Source organism: Rhinopithecus roxellana, chromosome 16 (assembly GCF_007565055.1).
Source record: "Rhinopithecus roxellana isolate Shanxi Qingling chromosome 16, ASM756505v1, whole genome shotgun sequence".
Classification (NCBI taxonomy): Eukaryota; Metazoa; Chordata; class Mammalia; order Primates; family Cercopithecidae; genus Rhinopithecus; species Rhinopithecus roxellana.
Genome location: NC_044564.1, coordinates 9,435,478 through 9,449,963, shown reverse-complemented (window position 1 = coordinate 9,449,963; position 14,486 = coordinate 9,435,478). Strand labels below are relative to the sequence as shown.

The 14,486-nt window shown below is 55.4% G+C and overlaps 1 long non-coding RNA gene and 2 other non-coding genes across 3 annotated transcripts; all 3 read right to left on the bottom strand.

Moving 5' to 3' along the window:
• Window positions 1-216: 216 nt before the first annotated feature.
• Window positions 217-3,990, bottom strand: LOC104669664. Its single transcript, XR_749018.2, has 4 exons — window positions 3,672-3,990; window positions 2,825-2,865; window positions 2,107-2,191; window positions 217-743 (listed from the first exon to the last, which is right to left on the bottom strand). It is a non-coding gene; the product is annotated as an uncharacterized LOC104669664 (long non-coding RNA).
• LOC115894088 lies at window positions 1,893-2,026 on the bottom strand. The gene has a single exon (XR_004054135.1). It is a non-coding gene; the product is annotated as a small nucleolar RNA SNORA43 (small nucleolar RNA).
• Window positions 2,525-2,656, bottom strand: LOC115894089. The gene has a single exon (XR_004054136.1). It is a non-coding gene; the product is annotated as a small nucleolar RNA SNORA17 (small nucleolar RNA).
• Window positions 3,991-14,486: the final 10,496 nt, after the last annotated feature.

Sequence of the window (14,486 nt, the reverse complement as noted above, 5' to 3'; positions counted from 1 at the left end):
AGTAACAAAACAGATTTACGCGTTTTTTTAAAAACTGATTCTACAAAATCCAGCCATGAGATGTACAACTCATTCCCTAGAAACTTCCTTTCCAGCCCCATGCGCTCTCCCCAGCAGCCCAAGGCACCCAGCAACCGTCCCCCAGGAGAAGATCCCACCACAGCAACACCTTTCTTCAGGCCGGGCTCTGCTCCCAACATGAGTCAACACAGTCCATTCCGTTCGAGGCCAATTTATTCTCAAATTTTGCCAACACAGAAATATTGTCCTTGAAGAAATGTGCATTAAATATTTTAATTCACTTCATCCTGTATTTTAAAATAAACGTTTTCCATATAGATTTTCCCCCTTAGAGGGGAAAAAAAAATTCAGGATCTTAGGTTCCAGGCAGTTCAAAAACAGACAAGCACCCGAATACCCACCAGAATACCACAATGGCAGAACTTAAGAATCGCGCTATGAAAATGGAGGCGTAGTCCTGGCAGTGGCCCCTGGCTAGAATACACAGCACTACCCAAGCAGGGGCAGCGGGTGCCCCCATGCCAGCCTGCCCATCCCCGTAATGAAAGCAGAGCAAGAGATGCAGCTGTGGCCCTGGGGGCAGGTGGGCTTGTGGAAAACTGGGCTCTGAGGCTGCAAACACCCCGAGTGCCAGTGGTCCCAGAGGGGGCAAGGCCTGTATCTGTACCTTTATTCCAGCCAGCCTCCTGCACAGGGCTGGGCCCACATCCTGGCCTCTGCATCTGAAAAACGAACAAGGACAGTGATGCAGACCAGGGTTCTTTAACCTGGATTCACCAAATGACCTTCAGGGAACCCAATTTATGAAATCCTGAAACTTTCTTTTTTTCCACGACAGAGTCCCACTCTGTTGCCCAGGCTGGAGTGCAGTGGCACGATCTTGGCTCACTGCAACCTCTGCCTTCCGGGTTCAAGCGATTCTCCTGCCTCAGCCTCCCAAACAGCTGGGATTACAGGCTGGCGCGACCACACCTGGCTAATTTTTGTATTTTTAGTAGTGATGGGGTTTCAGGCTCAAACTCCTGACCTCAGGTGATCCACCTGCCTCGACTTCCCAAAGTGCTGGGACTACAGGCCTGAGCCACCGCACTCGGCCTCCGGAAACTATTTTAAAGTTATCTTTCTTGATGCGATCTCTTAGAAATTTAACACTGGCACTGCTGACATTTAGAGCCACATCAGGCCGGACGCGGTGGCTCAAGCCTGTAATCCCAGCACTTTGGGAGGCCGAGACGGGTGGATCACAAGGTCAGGAGATCGAGACCATCCTGGCTAACCCGGTGAAACCCCGTCTCTACTAAAAAATACAAAAAACTAGCTGGGCGAGGTGGCGGGCGCCTGTAGTCCCAGATACTCGGGAGGCTGAGGCAGGAGAATGGCATAAACCTGAGAGGCGGAGGTTGCAGTGAGCTGAGATCCGGCCACTGCACTCCAGCCTGGGCGACAGAGCGAGACTCCGTCTCAAAAAAAAAAAAAGAGCCACATCACTCTTCACTGTGGGGCGTCCCAGGCATTGCAGGACGTGCGGCCGTGTCTTTGGCCTCTGTACCCCCATTCCTACCCATTCTGAGGAGAGGATTCCCGTTTCCAAATAGCCTGTTTATCCCAGCTCAACTGCTCTTAGTCAAACTTGCCCAAGGCCTCCCAGACAGACCCGCAGAATCATTTCCAGAACAAGGCCTGGGAGTGAGACACACACTCCTGGTAACCCCATGAGTGCCCGGAGCTTCAGATACACACGCACCTCATTTATACATATCTACACCTCAGGATTCTCCGCAATGTTGCTACCCCTCCCTCATGGAGCAAAGCAGGTAAGGTGTTTTCCAAAGCAAAACCCAAACGCTGCCTGATTTTGGCTAAAAGTCACGTCATGTCAGGCCATAAACCATTCTCAGTGCCCACTGGTTCCCGGGCATTGAGTGTAGAAATCGCCACTTCCTCTTTGCCCCGAGGTCACAGGCATAGCAGAGCAACCGTCTGGTGCCGACAGGTCCAGGACAGCATCTGCAGGGCAGCCGCTCACACCCACCCAGCAGCAAGGACAGGCAGGGATGGTGGGCAAGCTTCCGCCTCACTTCTTACCTTGATCAGGGCTGGTGCAGGTCAGCCTGGTCACCCTGGCCAGTGCTCACACTGGAAGTCCATCACAGGCAAAGTCACCTCCTTCCTGTGTTAAATAACAAGAATGCTTGGCAAAGCATCAAGAACACAATCAAGTGGCTGCCGTTGCTGCTATTAACTGAGACACCAGCAAACCCTTCCCCAGTCCTGTCCTGCGTGATCCTGACACGGTGTATGGCATGACCCAACGCATGCCAGACCTGACCGATCCTCTCACAGGTTCTTAAAACTCACTCCTGAAGGCACCCTCTACCTTCCCACTATCCCTTCAGACCCCTAGCGGCCAGCCTAGCCCAGAGCAAGGGTTAGAAAGCCCACTCACAAGGCCTGCCCTCTCTGATACCAGCGAAGGAAAACAGATGCCTGTCCATATAATAGGAGTGTCAGACTATCAAACATTCAAACGTTCACGGGGCAGAACGCTGAGCGTAGACATAGCCTCTCTAATCTCTGCCACCTAATGACACAGATGTGACATGGCAGCCACAGCTGCAACGCCTCTAGGGGCAGCGTCCTGTAGAAGATGAAATAATCCGTTTTTATTCCCCTGGAGAGACAGCTTCTAGCCACAATGTGAACACAAGACCGACTGGTCCCTCCAGTCACTGAAGATGTCGCACAGCAGGGCTTAGTTACGCTGGAGGACTGACCCTGTTCCAGCTCCAATGTACCAACTTACCCAACACCCCAAGCACATGCCGTTTCCAGTGAGCACCGGTCCTAGAGAAAAAAGAAACCCCAATTTTGTATAAATCTTGCAAACACCACAGAAGGGCATCACACTAACACTGCATTTTTTGGGAGGCCGAGGCGGGCGGATCACTTGAGGTCAGGAGTTCAAAACCAGCCTGGCCAACATGGTGAGATCCCGTCTCTACTAAAAATACAAAAAAAAAAAAAAGTTAGCTGGCCTTGTGGGGGGCGCCTGTAATCCCAGCTACTCGGGAGGCTGAAGCAGGAAAATCGCTTAAACCCAGGAGGCAGACATGGCAGTGAGTTGAGATCGCGACACTGCACTCCAGCCTGGGCTACAGAGCGAGACTCTGTATCAAAAAAAAAAAAAAAAAGGCCGCGTTCCTGGTCTCCAGGAGGGCGGATCAAAAATGATCCCTGCCACCAGAAAGTTCACTGTCACAAGGGCCATTCTAGAAAAATCCGACCCATGTTCCTCTCTCCCCTTACTCTCTGGTTAATTCGCGGGAGAGGAAGCTGGAGTTACAACACAGTGCCACGAAACGCGGGCTGCTGATCCCCTGCAGGTACCAAGGGACCAGGACCACGAGGCGGAATGCCCGCCAGACAACTGAGCAGTCCTCCTTCGGCCAGAACAGCCTCCCGCTGAGCAGCCACAGTGACACGGAAACCATCGGACGCGTGGACACTGCCTAAGAAATCCATTTTTCAAAGATGCCGACAAACATCTTCCCACAGCCTCAGCAACTCGGGAAGCAGCAGCAGGAGCGGAAGGGTCGTGGGTGAACGGGATGCTTTTCTCTAAGATCCGAATTCGCGCACCGAACTCTCACCAGGATTCTCGAAGCTTCCTGGCTGGAAACCGCGCAGGGCCGGGCAGCGCCCTCGCCACCAAGGAACACAGCAGCGGCGCCTCCTCCGGGGCCAGGACCCCATTCCGCGGCTTACGCGGCCAGGACGTCCCAGGTCAGAGCCCGCCCCCACCCCGCACCCGGAGGCCGGCAGCCGAGTCCCTTAGGCCGCGCAGCGCCCGCGGGAGCAAGAATGCAGGGCGTGGCCCGCGCAGGCGCTCGGGAAAGGGGCGGCAGGAGAATGCAATCACCCGACCCACCATGGCAGCCGCCGGCGCACGCAGAGGACGAGAGAGGACGCGCCGCAGCTTTTATAGCGCGGACGGCGGCCCGCAGGAGTCAATCCTCCCCGCCCAAGCAGCGCCCCCCAGCGGTCCCCGGCCGTGCCGCTCCCCGCGCCCGCCGGTGGGCGCTGCTCCGTGGCTGGCGGGTGGGCGCGTGGGTTCGCCACGCAGAGCTGCGGAAGCGCCTGCACCGCGACGCCCCACGGGGCCAGCAGCCGGGGCCGGGCCGTCGCCGACCCGCCGGGTGCCGGGCACGCAGCAGACACTCGCGGCTCCCCGTTTTCGCGGAGGATTCCCAGGCCGGGTCAAGAGGACGTTCCACGAGCCCGTGGGTCCCGGTGGTCCCAGCCATCCGCGGCTCCCATGACTGCCGAGCAGCGCCCGCCCGGGGCAGCGTGGGACTCCCACGACGCACCCCGTCCGTTCCCCACCAGGGCGCCTACCGGTGTCGGCCATGGGCGCGGGTACACACCAGGCGCCTAATGAGTGCTGAGGCGGGCGAGGGTCCCGGCCGGCGGGGTAACCCCAGCCAGGCCTGCCCAGCGCCCTGTCTGCGCTGTGTCCTGGGACCTCGGTCACCGCTCAGGGCGGGACACCGAGGCCTCGCGACCAAGCGACTCGCCGCGGTCGCCGGGCTGCGAACGGTGGTGCCGGGACTCGGACCAGGACGCGAACTCCAGAGCAGGGGATGACAGGCCAGAGCCGCAGGGGCCGGGAGGAAGGCCGCTCTGCTGTCCTGGGGCTGGGCAGCCTCTGCATTGCTCAGCGCAGACCGCTCTGGCCTTAAGCCTGGAGGGGACACCAGAAGATGAGGCTTCTCGCTCAGCCTGCTCTCTGCAGCCACAGGCAAAGGCCAGGAAGGCCAGGGTGCAGGAGCTGGCATAGGAGCTGGCTGCAGCTCGGGTGCTGGCTTAGAGGGGGCAGGAGCTGGTGATAAATTCAACTCAAATTTTCATTGCCTTTGCAAAGCCAGAAAACACCTCAGGGCTCCTAAGAAAAGCCCCAGCCCGGGACCCCAGGACACCTTGCAACTGGGCTGCAGCTGTGTGGTCTGATGCTCCTCCCTGTGTGGCCCCACCTGGTGTTGGGGCTAGAGCTGGCCCCAGAGCAGGCTCCAACTCCAGAGATGGTGCAGGCTGTGTCCTAGCACTGACATGGGTGTTGGAGACAAACTGGCTCTGCCCCAGGACTGACGTTCTGGAACTGCCTCTAGATGTGTTGCTGTTGCTAGTCTTTGCACTGGGAAGAGTGTCAGAGCTGGTCCTAGCTCTGGATATGGTGCTAGAGCTGGTTCTTGATTGGATTTCGCTCTAGAACTGGCAGGAACTCTGGCTCTCGTGCTGAGGCTGGTGCAGGAGCTGGTGCAGGTCTGAGATGGCTGTAGCTCTGGAGGGGCCTCTAATTCTGGTTCTGGTTGTGGAATCAGCCATGGCTTTATGTCTGGTGCCAGCTCTGGCTCTGGAGGTGGTGCTGCAGCTGGCCCTTCCTCTGAACCTGTCGCTGGCTTGAGGCCATGCAAATGGTTTTGGAGCTGGTCCTGGCTGGAGGGCGGATGGTGGAGCTGTACTGGAGCCGGCGCAGAGGTGGCTAGAGCTGTCCCTATCTCTGGGTGTGCTGCTGGAGCTGGCTCTGATCCTGGAACTAGCACCAGAGTTGTAGCTGGAGCTGGCTCTACCTTCTGAGATGGTGCAGGAGTTGGCTGTAGCTCTGTAGCTAGTGAAAGCTCTAGCTGTGAAGAAAGGGCAAGAGACATCTCCTCCAGAGATACTGAGTCCCCTGCACCCTGACCCAGCACTTGCTCTGTGCTGGGGGGCAGATCTACCGAGCACTTACTGAAACCGGTATGCATAGCCCCAGAGCAGGCCACGACCTGCTGACCCCCAGGAGAGGACCTGAACCCCAGCAGGAGCTGCCCCGTGAAGTGGGGTACTTAGAAGGTGGAGATGTCGCATCTCCTGCCCTGGGTCACATGACAGAAGTCAGACGGTAGGTAGATGGCACTTCTGTGCAGAGGGTCAGCCCGGGCTGGGTGTGGTGGCTCACGCCTATAAGGCCAACACTTTGGGAGGCTGAGGCGGGCAGATCACCTGAGGTCAGGAGTTCGTGACCAGCCTGGCCAACATGGTGAAACCCCGTCTCTACTAAAAATACAAAAATTAGCCGGGCGTGGTGGCGCATGCCTGTAATCCCAGCTAATCGGGAGGCTGAGATGGGAGAATGGCGTGAACCCGGGAGGTGGAGTTTGCAGTGAGCCGGGATCGAGCCACTGCACTCCAGCCTGGGTGACAGAGCAAGACTCGGTCTCAAAAAAAAAAAAAAAGAAAAGAAAAAAACTCCCTGGAGAAGATGATGGTGGTGATGGCTGCACAACAATGTGAATGTACTTAATACCACTGGAGTGTGCGCTTAAAAATGGTTAGGGCAGGCCAGGCGCAGTGGCTCATGTCTGTAATCTCAGCTCTTTGGGTGGCCGAGGTGGGCGGATCACATGAGGTCAGGAGTTTGAGACCATCCTGACCAACATGGAGAAACCCCATCTCTACTAAAATTACAAAATTAGCTGGGCGTGGTGGTGCATGCCTGTAATCCCAGCTACTTGGGAGCTAAGGCAGGAGAATCACTTGAACCCGGGAGGCAGAAGTTGTGGTGAGCCGAGATCGAGCCATTGCACTCCAGCCTGGGGAACAGAGGGAGACTCTGTCTCAAAAAAAAAAAAAAAAAAAAAAAAAAAATTAGGGCCAGGCCGGGTGTGGTGGCTCACACCTGTAATCCCAATCCTTTGAGAGGTCAAGGTGGGCAGATTGCTTGAGGCCAGGAGTTCCAGACCAGCCTGGGCAACATGGTGAAAATTAGCCGGACAAAATTAGCCAGGCATAGTCTGTAATCCTACCTACTCAGGTGGCTGAGGTGGGAGGATTCCTTGAGCCCAGGAGTTTGAGGCTGCAGTGACCTGTGATTGTGCTACTGCACTCCACTCCAGCCTGGGTAACAGAGAGAGAACCTGTCTTAAAAAAAAAAAAAATGGTGAATTTTGTGTTTGTATGTTTTGCTGCAATAAAAAAATTAAGGACATTATTTATTTACTGCCTTAGTTTATTTGTGCTGCTATAACAAAATACCTGGGACTGGGTAAAGTATAAAGAACAGAACAGTTCTGGAGGCTGGGAGGTCTGGGAACAAGGCAAGTGTCTGGCGTCTGGTAAGGGCCTTCTTGCCCTGTCCCGTAGCATCAGAGCAGCCTAGCAGGAGGCTGGACGCTGCTTCAGAAGGGCCTTCATCCCATTCACGCAGGAGGAGACCTCATGGCCTAATCGCCTCTTCAAAGGCCCCACTTCTTGATACGTCCACACTGGCAACATCTGAATTTTGGAGAGGACACATTCAAACCACAGCACTTACCACTCAGAACAGAACAGAAGCCCACCAGGCGCGGTGGCTCACACCTGTAACCCCAGCACTTTGAGAGGCCGAGGTGGGTGGATCACCTGAGATCAGGAATTCAAGACCAGCCTGGCCAATATGGTGAAACCCCATCTTTACAAAAATACAAAAATTAGCCAGGCATGATAGCGGGTGCCTATAATCCCAGGTACGCGGGAGGCTGAGGTGGGAGAATCGCTTGAACCCGGGAGGTGGAGGTTGCAGTGAGCTGAGGTTGTGCCACTGCACTCTGGCCTGGGTGACAGAGTGAGACATCATCTCAAAAAAATTTAAAAAAGAAAAATTTAAACCCAACAAAACAGGTCTGGTGCAGTGACTCACGCCTGTAATTCCAGCACTTTGGGAGGCCGAGGCAGGTGGATCACCTGAGGTCAGGAGTTCAAGACCAGCCTGGCCAACATGGGGAAACCCCGTCTCTACTAAAAATGCAAAATCAGCCGGGCGTGGTGGCACGTGCCTGTAATCCCAGCTATGCGGAAGGCTGAGGCAGGAGAATCACTTGAACCTGGGAGGCAGAGGTTGCAGTGAGCGGAGATTGTGCCACTGCACTCCAATCCAGCCTGGGCAACAGTGAGACTCTGTCTCAAAAAAAAAAAAAAAACTACCAACAAAAGTGACAGCAACAGACAGCCTGCAGTTCCAGAGCACCCACACTCTCTGTGACGCCTCAGAATTTCTTCCAGACTTCACAGATCACCATTCTGGATAAAACAACAAATCAACTAAACGTGGACGCCTTCCCCTCCCTGCTTTTGCTGCCTTGGTGTGAACACAGGTTCACACCAAGGTCATTACCAAGGGTTTGCATCCCCCCCAAGCTCTCCCCCCGACCACACCCCTGAGGGTTGGGACATGCTGGAATTGCTTTGTTGATCGGCACTGATGGGGAGGGCTTTGAAGGAGGCGTGTGATCATCTTCAGGTCGAGGCCTGGACGAAGCTGGCCCTGAGGCTGGAAGACATTCCTGGAGAAAATGTAGGGGCTCTTGGCCTCTACACGAAGTCCAAATAAAGTGGGCGGTGAAGTGGGCAGTGGGTGTGGGAGTGGGAAGTTGGAGGTGTCATGCCCCCGCCCCGGTCACGTGACGGAGGTGGAAGGGGTGAGTACAAGTCAGAGTACCCAGTGGAGCCCCGCAGGGCTGCTGGCAAGTGCTCCTGGGGCTGCAGAGTGTGTGAAGCCAGGCACCCCAGGACGTTTTGGCCATGAGCAGGGATCAGGCCCCATGGGGAAGGGAGAGTGCTGGGCAGGTCTGACCCTGGCAGGGGCAGATCAGGGGAAGCTGACTGTGCAGGGCTGAACAGTGTCCCCAAAATGTCATTCCACCTGAACCTGTAACCCCAGACCGTGTGTGGAATAGTGTGTCTGGGTGCAGCGCCTCACACCTGGAGCCCCAGCACTTTGGGAAATCAAACTGGGAGGATAGCTTGAGCCCAGGAGTTCGAGACCAGCCCAGGCAACATAGAAAGACCCTGACTCGGCCGGGCGCGGTGGCTCACGCCTGTAATCCCAGCACTTTGGGAGGCCGAGGCAGGCGGATCACAAGGTCAGGAGATCGAGACCATCCTGGCTAACACGGTGAAACCCTGTCTCTACTAAAAATACAAAAAGTTAGCTGGGCGTGGTGGCGGGCGCCTGTAGTCCCAGCTACTCGGGAGGCTGAGGCAGGAGAATGGCGTGAACCCAGGAGGAGGAGTTTGCAGTGAGCCGAGATCGCGCCACTGCACTCCAGCCTGGGTTACAGAGCGAGAGTCTGTCTCAAAAAAAAGAAAGAAAGAAAGAAAGAAAGACCCTGGCTCTACAAAAAATAAAAGCAAGTTGGCTGGGTGTCGTGCTGCACTCATCCCAACTACTCGGGAGGCTGAGGTAGGAGGATCACTTGAGCCCAGGAGGTCGAGGCTGGAGTGAGCCATGATTGTGCCACGGCCCGCCAGGCTGAGCAACAGAGTGAGACCCTATCTCGAAAAAACAAATCCAAAGACAAAATAAGGTCCTAGATCCAATGACTACTGAGAGGAGGAGGGCCGGCCACAGGAGACAAGGCCTCAGGAAGGCGGGGACAGCGATGGGAGAGGTACAGCCCCAGCCCCAGAACACCCAGACCTACCAGCACCACCCGCTGCTGGAAGAGACAGGAAAGAGCCTCCTTCAGCGCCTTCGGAGGAGCGCAACCCTGCAACACCCAGGTCTGGGCTTCCAAGTCCAGGCCTTTAGAACTGAGAATGAGCTTCTGATGTCCCCAGTTTGCAGTACTGGGGCATGTCAGGACCTCCCGCAGCCGGTGGCCGTTCACAGTGCAGACCTGATCAGGGGCTGCAGACACACTCAGTCTGACCCCACGGTCCACCTTGCTTTCGTCACCTGGAGGTCGGCCCTTCCTATCCAGTTCTTTGAAACTGTTAGGGCTTTTGCTTAACAGAAAGAAGAAAGATGACCCAGTCACGTGCAGTGGAAAAGCCGTCAGCCCAGACTGGTGACTCTGGGTCTTCAAACACCTTCCATGGGGCCACACAGGTGCCCAGGCCCGTGCCAGAACCTTTGGGAACTGCAAACTCTGACCAAAATTGTGGGGCTCTGGCAAGAGCCTCAGACCACTCCCTGCTACTTTTTCTTTTTTTTTTTTTTTTTTGTTGAGACGGAGTCTCACTCTGTCACCCAGGCTGGAGTGCAGTGGCCGGATCTCAGCTCACTGCAAGCTCCACCTCCCGGGTTTACGCCATTCTCTTGCCTCAGCCTCCCGAGTAGCTGGGACTACAGGCGCCTGCCACCTCGCCCGGCTAGTTTTTTTGTATTTTTTAGTAGAGACGGGGTTTCACCGTGTTAGCCAGGATGGTCTCGATCTCCTGACCTCGTGATCCGCCCGTCTCGGCCTCCCAAAGTGCTGGGATTACAGGCTTGAGCCACCGCGCCCGGCCTCCCTGCTACTTTTTCATCCCCAACCTGGACCTCGAAGGCCCAGCGGAGTGACCATTGTAACTCCAGGACAGAACTGCACAGGGCCCTCGGGAGGTCGGGGGTGTCCAGGAACGCTGGCCAGCCCCATCGGCCTGGCCGCAGCTGTCTCTGCTGCCAACGAGCAAGGATGTCCATGGGCTGTGGGCTCACCTAGGGGTTCGTTGGTAGCAGACACACCTGTGGGCTCCCCCGGATTTTTTTTTTTTTTTTTTTTTTTTTGAGGCTGAGTCTTGCTCTGTCACCCAGGCTGGAGTGTAGTATCACGCGATCTTGGCTCACTATAGCCTCCATCTCCCCGGTTCAAGGGATTCTCCTGCCTCAGGCTCCCAAGTAGCTGGGATTACAGGCACGCACCACCACACCTGGCTAATTTTTGTATTTTTAGTAAAGAGGAGGTTTCACTATGTTGGCCAGGCTGGTCTCGAATTCCTGACCTCAGGTGATCCACCTACCTGTGCCTTCCTCCCAAAGTGCTGGGATTACAGGCGTGAGCCACCACATCCAGCCTCCTCTGGATACTTGTTCTCATTTTCCTCCAGAGAGAACCCTGGCCGTGCTGCCGCCTCTGAAATGGGGGTCAGGGAAATGCTGGTGTTCAGGAAGCAGCTGAGGCTATGGTGTCTCTGAGGCTCACTCCAGGGCCATGGAGTGGACCTAACCCACAGGGCTGTGTGTGATGAGAGGGCGTCATAGACCGCACTGGCTCTGCAGAGGGTGGCGGCTGGCACCCACAGAACCTCAAGCAACTCTGACCCACCAGCTGGCACGCCGTGGAGGGAGGTGCACTGGTGCGGGTGGTGTGTGCGCGTCTAACCTTGCCTGCTGTCCCTCTCTCCCTGCCCGTGGGACCCCAAGTGGCCCCTCTCCCCATTCTCCCGGCTCCTTCCCTTCTTCCTTCTTCTCCTCCCCACTGACAGGATTGAGTTGTGGCAATGGCAGCTTCCCTGTGCCCAGGGAAGGGAGGGAGCAGAGCCGGAGGCCCTGGGACAGAGCAATTGCCCTCACCCTGGTGAATGGGCTGTTCAGAGGCCCACACTCGGGGTTCTCGAGGCTGGACGGCAGTTTGGGGCTCCCACTTAGCTCACGTCCTGCCTCTGCAGCTCGCTGGCATGAGGGAGCAGAGATATCGGAGGGGGGCTGGGGGCCTGGGCTTACCTCTCCATGACTGTGCCTTGGCCTGGGATTCTGGAAGAGATGGTCACATCTCTGCCACTCTTTAATGTTTATTGAGACCGTGTCTGCTCTGTAACCCAGGCTGGAGTACAGTGGTGTGATCTTAGCTCACTGCAACCTCTGCCTCCTGGGTTCAGGCAATTTTCCTGCCTCAGCCTCCTGAATAGGTGGGATTACAGGCGTGTGCCACCACGCCTGGCTAATTTTTTAGTTTTTTTTTTTTTTTTTTTTTTTTGAGACGGAGTCCCGCTCTGTCGCCCAGGCTGGAGTGTAGTGACCGGATCTCAGCTCACTGCAAGCTCCGCCTCCCGGGTTTACGCCATTCTCCTGCCTCAGCCTCCCGAGCAGCTGGGACCACAGGTGCCCGCCACCTCGCCTGGCTAGTTTTTTGTATTTTTTAGTAGAGATGGGGTTTCACCGTGTTAGCCAGGATGGTCTCAATCTCCTGACCTCATGATCCGCCCGTCTCGGCCTCCCAAAGTGCTGGGATTACAGGCTTGAGCCACCGCGCCCGGCCGATTTTTTAGTATTTTTAATAGAGAAAGGGTTTCACCATGTTGCCCAGGATGGTCTTGCTCTCTTGACCTCGTGATCCACCTGCTTCAGCCTCCCAAAGTGCTGGGATTACAAGTGTAAGCCACTGTCCTGGCCTATGTATATATTTTTTGAGACAAGGTCTCACTCTGTTGCCCAGGCTGGAGTGCAGTGGCGTGATCCTCCCAGGCTCAAGCAATCTTCCCACCTCACCCTCCCGAGTAGCTGGGACTACAGGCGCCCACCACCACGCTCAGGTAATTTTTGTATTTTTTGTAGAGATGAGGTCTCACCATGTTGCTTGGGCTCCTAACTACTTTTCTGCACACAGGAGAGCTTTATTTCTCATAAGGGATTGCAGCCAGCAAGGCAGCCCTTCTGACAGGCTGGGAAGCGTAGCCTCGGGCCAGAAGCCTGGAACAGACACTTGGAGGGAGAGGCAGAGGGAAGAGGAATTTGTGCTGAAGGAGATGGCCAAATACAGATGTTCAACAAGCTTCAGGAGGAGTCATGAATATTCATGAAAGGAGAAGCGTGTACACGTGCAGCTGAGTGAATTCTCCATGGACTGCACAGAACCACTCTCTGAGGGGTCTGACCTCTCACCCCGTCATGGCTGAGGACTCGGGTTCAGGGGTTCAGGGTTTCTTTGGAATCCCCTTGGCCAGAAGAAGGTCCATTCATTCAGCTTGGGGGTTCGTCTCAGACAACCTCCCGTCATCACATGGAATGAGACCACCACTTCCCCTGTTGTCTTCCCAGCTTCTCCCCCACCTCCCCTTTTCCCTAGTTTATAAGACAGGAGAAAAGGGAGAAAGCAAAAAGTTGGAAAGAAACAGAAGGAAGATAAATAGCCGGATGACTTTGGCGCCACCACCTGGCCCCAGTGGTTAAAATAATAATAGGCCGGGCGCGGTGGCTCAAGCCTGCAATCCCAGCACTTTGGAAGGCCAAGATGGGCGGATCATGAAGTCAGGAGATCGAGACCATCCTGGCTAACACGGTGAAACCCCGTCTCTACTAAAAATACAAAAAACTAGCCGGGCGAGGTGGCGGGCGCCTGTAGTCCCAGCTACTCGGGAGGCTGAGACAGGAGAATGGCGTAAACGCAGGAGGCAGAGCTTGCAGTGAGCTGAGATCCGGCCACTGCACTCCAGCCTGGGTGACAGAGCGAGACTCCGTCTCAAAAAAAAATAAAAAAAAAAAAATGATAATAATAATATTAACCCCTGACCAAAACTACTGGTGTTATCTGTAAATTCCAGACATTGTAGGAGAAAGCACTGTAAAACTTCTTGTTCTGTTATCTGATGTATGTATCCCCCAGTCACATTCCTCACGCTTACTTGATCTATATTATGACCTTTTCACGTGGACCCCTTAGAGTTGTAAGCCCTTAAAAGGGCTAGGAATTTCTTTCTCCGGGAGCTCGGCTCTTAAGACGCGAGTCTGCCGATGCTCCCGGCCGAATAAAAAACCTCTTCCTTCTTTAATCCGGTGTCTGAAGAGTTTTGTCTGCGGCTCGTCCTGCTACAATCACCCCTTGAATGAGACCCAAGCCCTTCACTGCGGCCTTTAAGGTGCCATGGTCTGGTGGGCCCCTCCTGCTCCTCTGCGTGGCTCTCCCCACTGCCGTGCTCATACTGGCATGCCCAATCTCCTTGAAAAGCCATTTTCTCTACTCTGATGTCTTTTCAGAAGTCACATCCTGTTCTGGGGATGCACCCCTGCTCCTCCAGCCCCACCCGAACTGACTTAATACCCACCACCCTTCCCTGGTCAACCCAAATGCCACGTCCCCCAGGAAGCTCTCCCTGATGCTGCCCTGGATGGAATGAGTCAGACCTGCTGTTGTTGGGCCCTGGCTGCCCCTAGATAGACTTCTAGGGTCTATACTCGAGTATCCGGATGATCTAGGGTCTATACTCGAGTATCCAGATGATCTAGGGTCTATACTCGAGTATCCGGGTGATCTAGGGTCTATACTCGAGTATCCGGGTGATCTAGGGTCTATACTCGAGTATCCGGGTGATCACGCAGCTGAGGTTGGCTTCTCCTGATCGGCCATTAACTCTGGGACTGCATTCGACGATTCTGCTCCCTAACGCAGCCACAGGGGCAGCACGCCGCCTGGCATGTCCTGGGGGCTCCTCCATGTTGGGCGGATATGCAAACGGCTTCCTGAGAAAGTGCAGGATGCCAAGGAACACAGAGGGTGGCGGCGGCATGGAGGGCAGAGGGAAGGCACAAGGCGAGAACTGCGTTGGGCCAGCCTGTGGTCTATTTCACGGAAGACAGGGAACAGCAGCAGCCTGCAGTGTGCTCCAGAGGACACTGTGGAAGGGGCCTGGCTGACATCTCGCCACCCGGTCAGCCTGTACCCTTCTTCCTCATTCTTTCTGTGATCATAAAG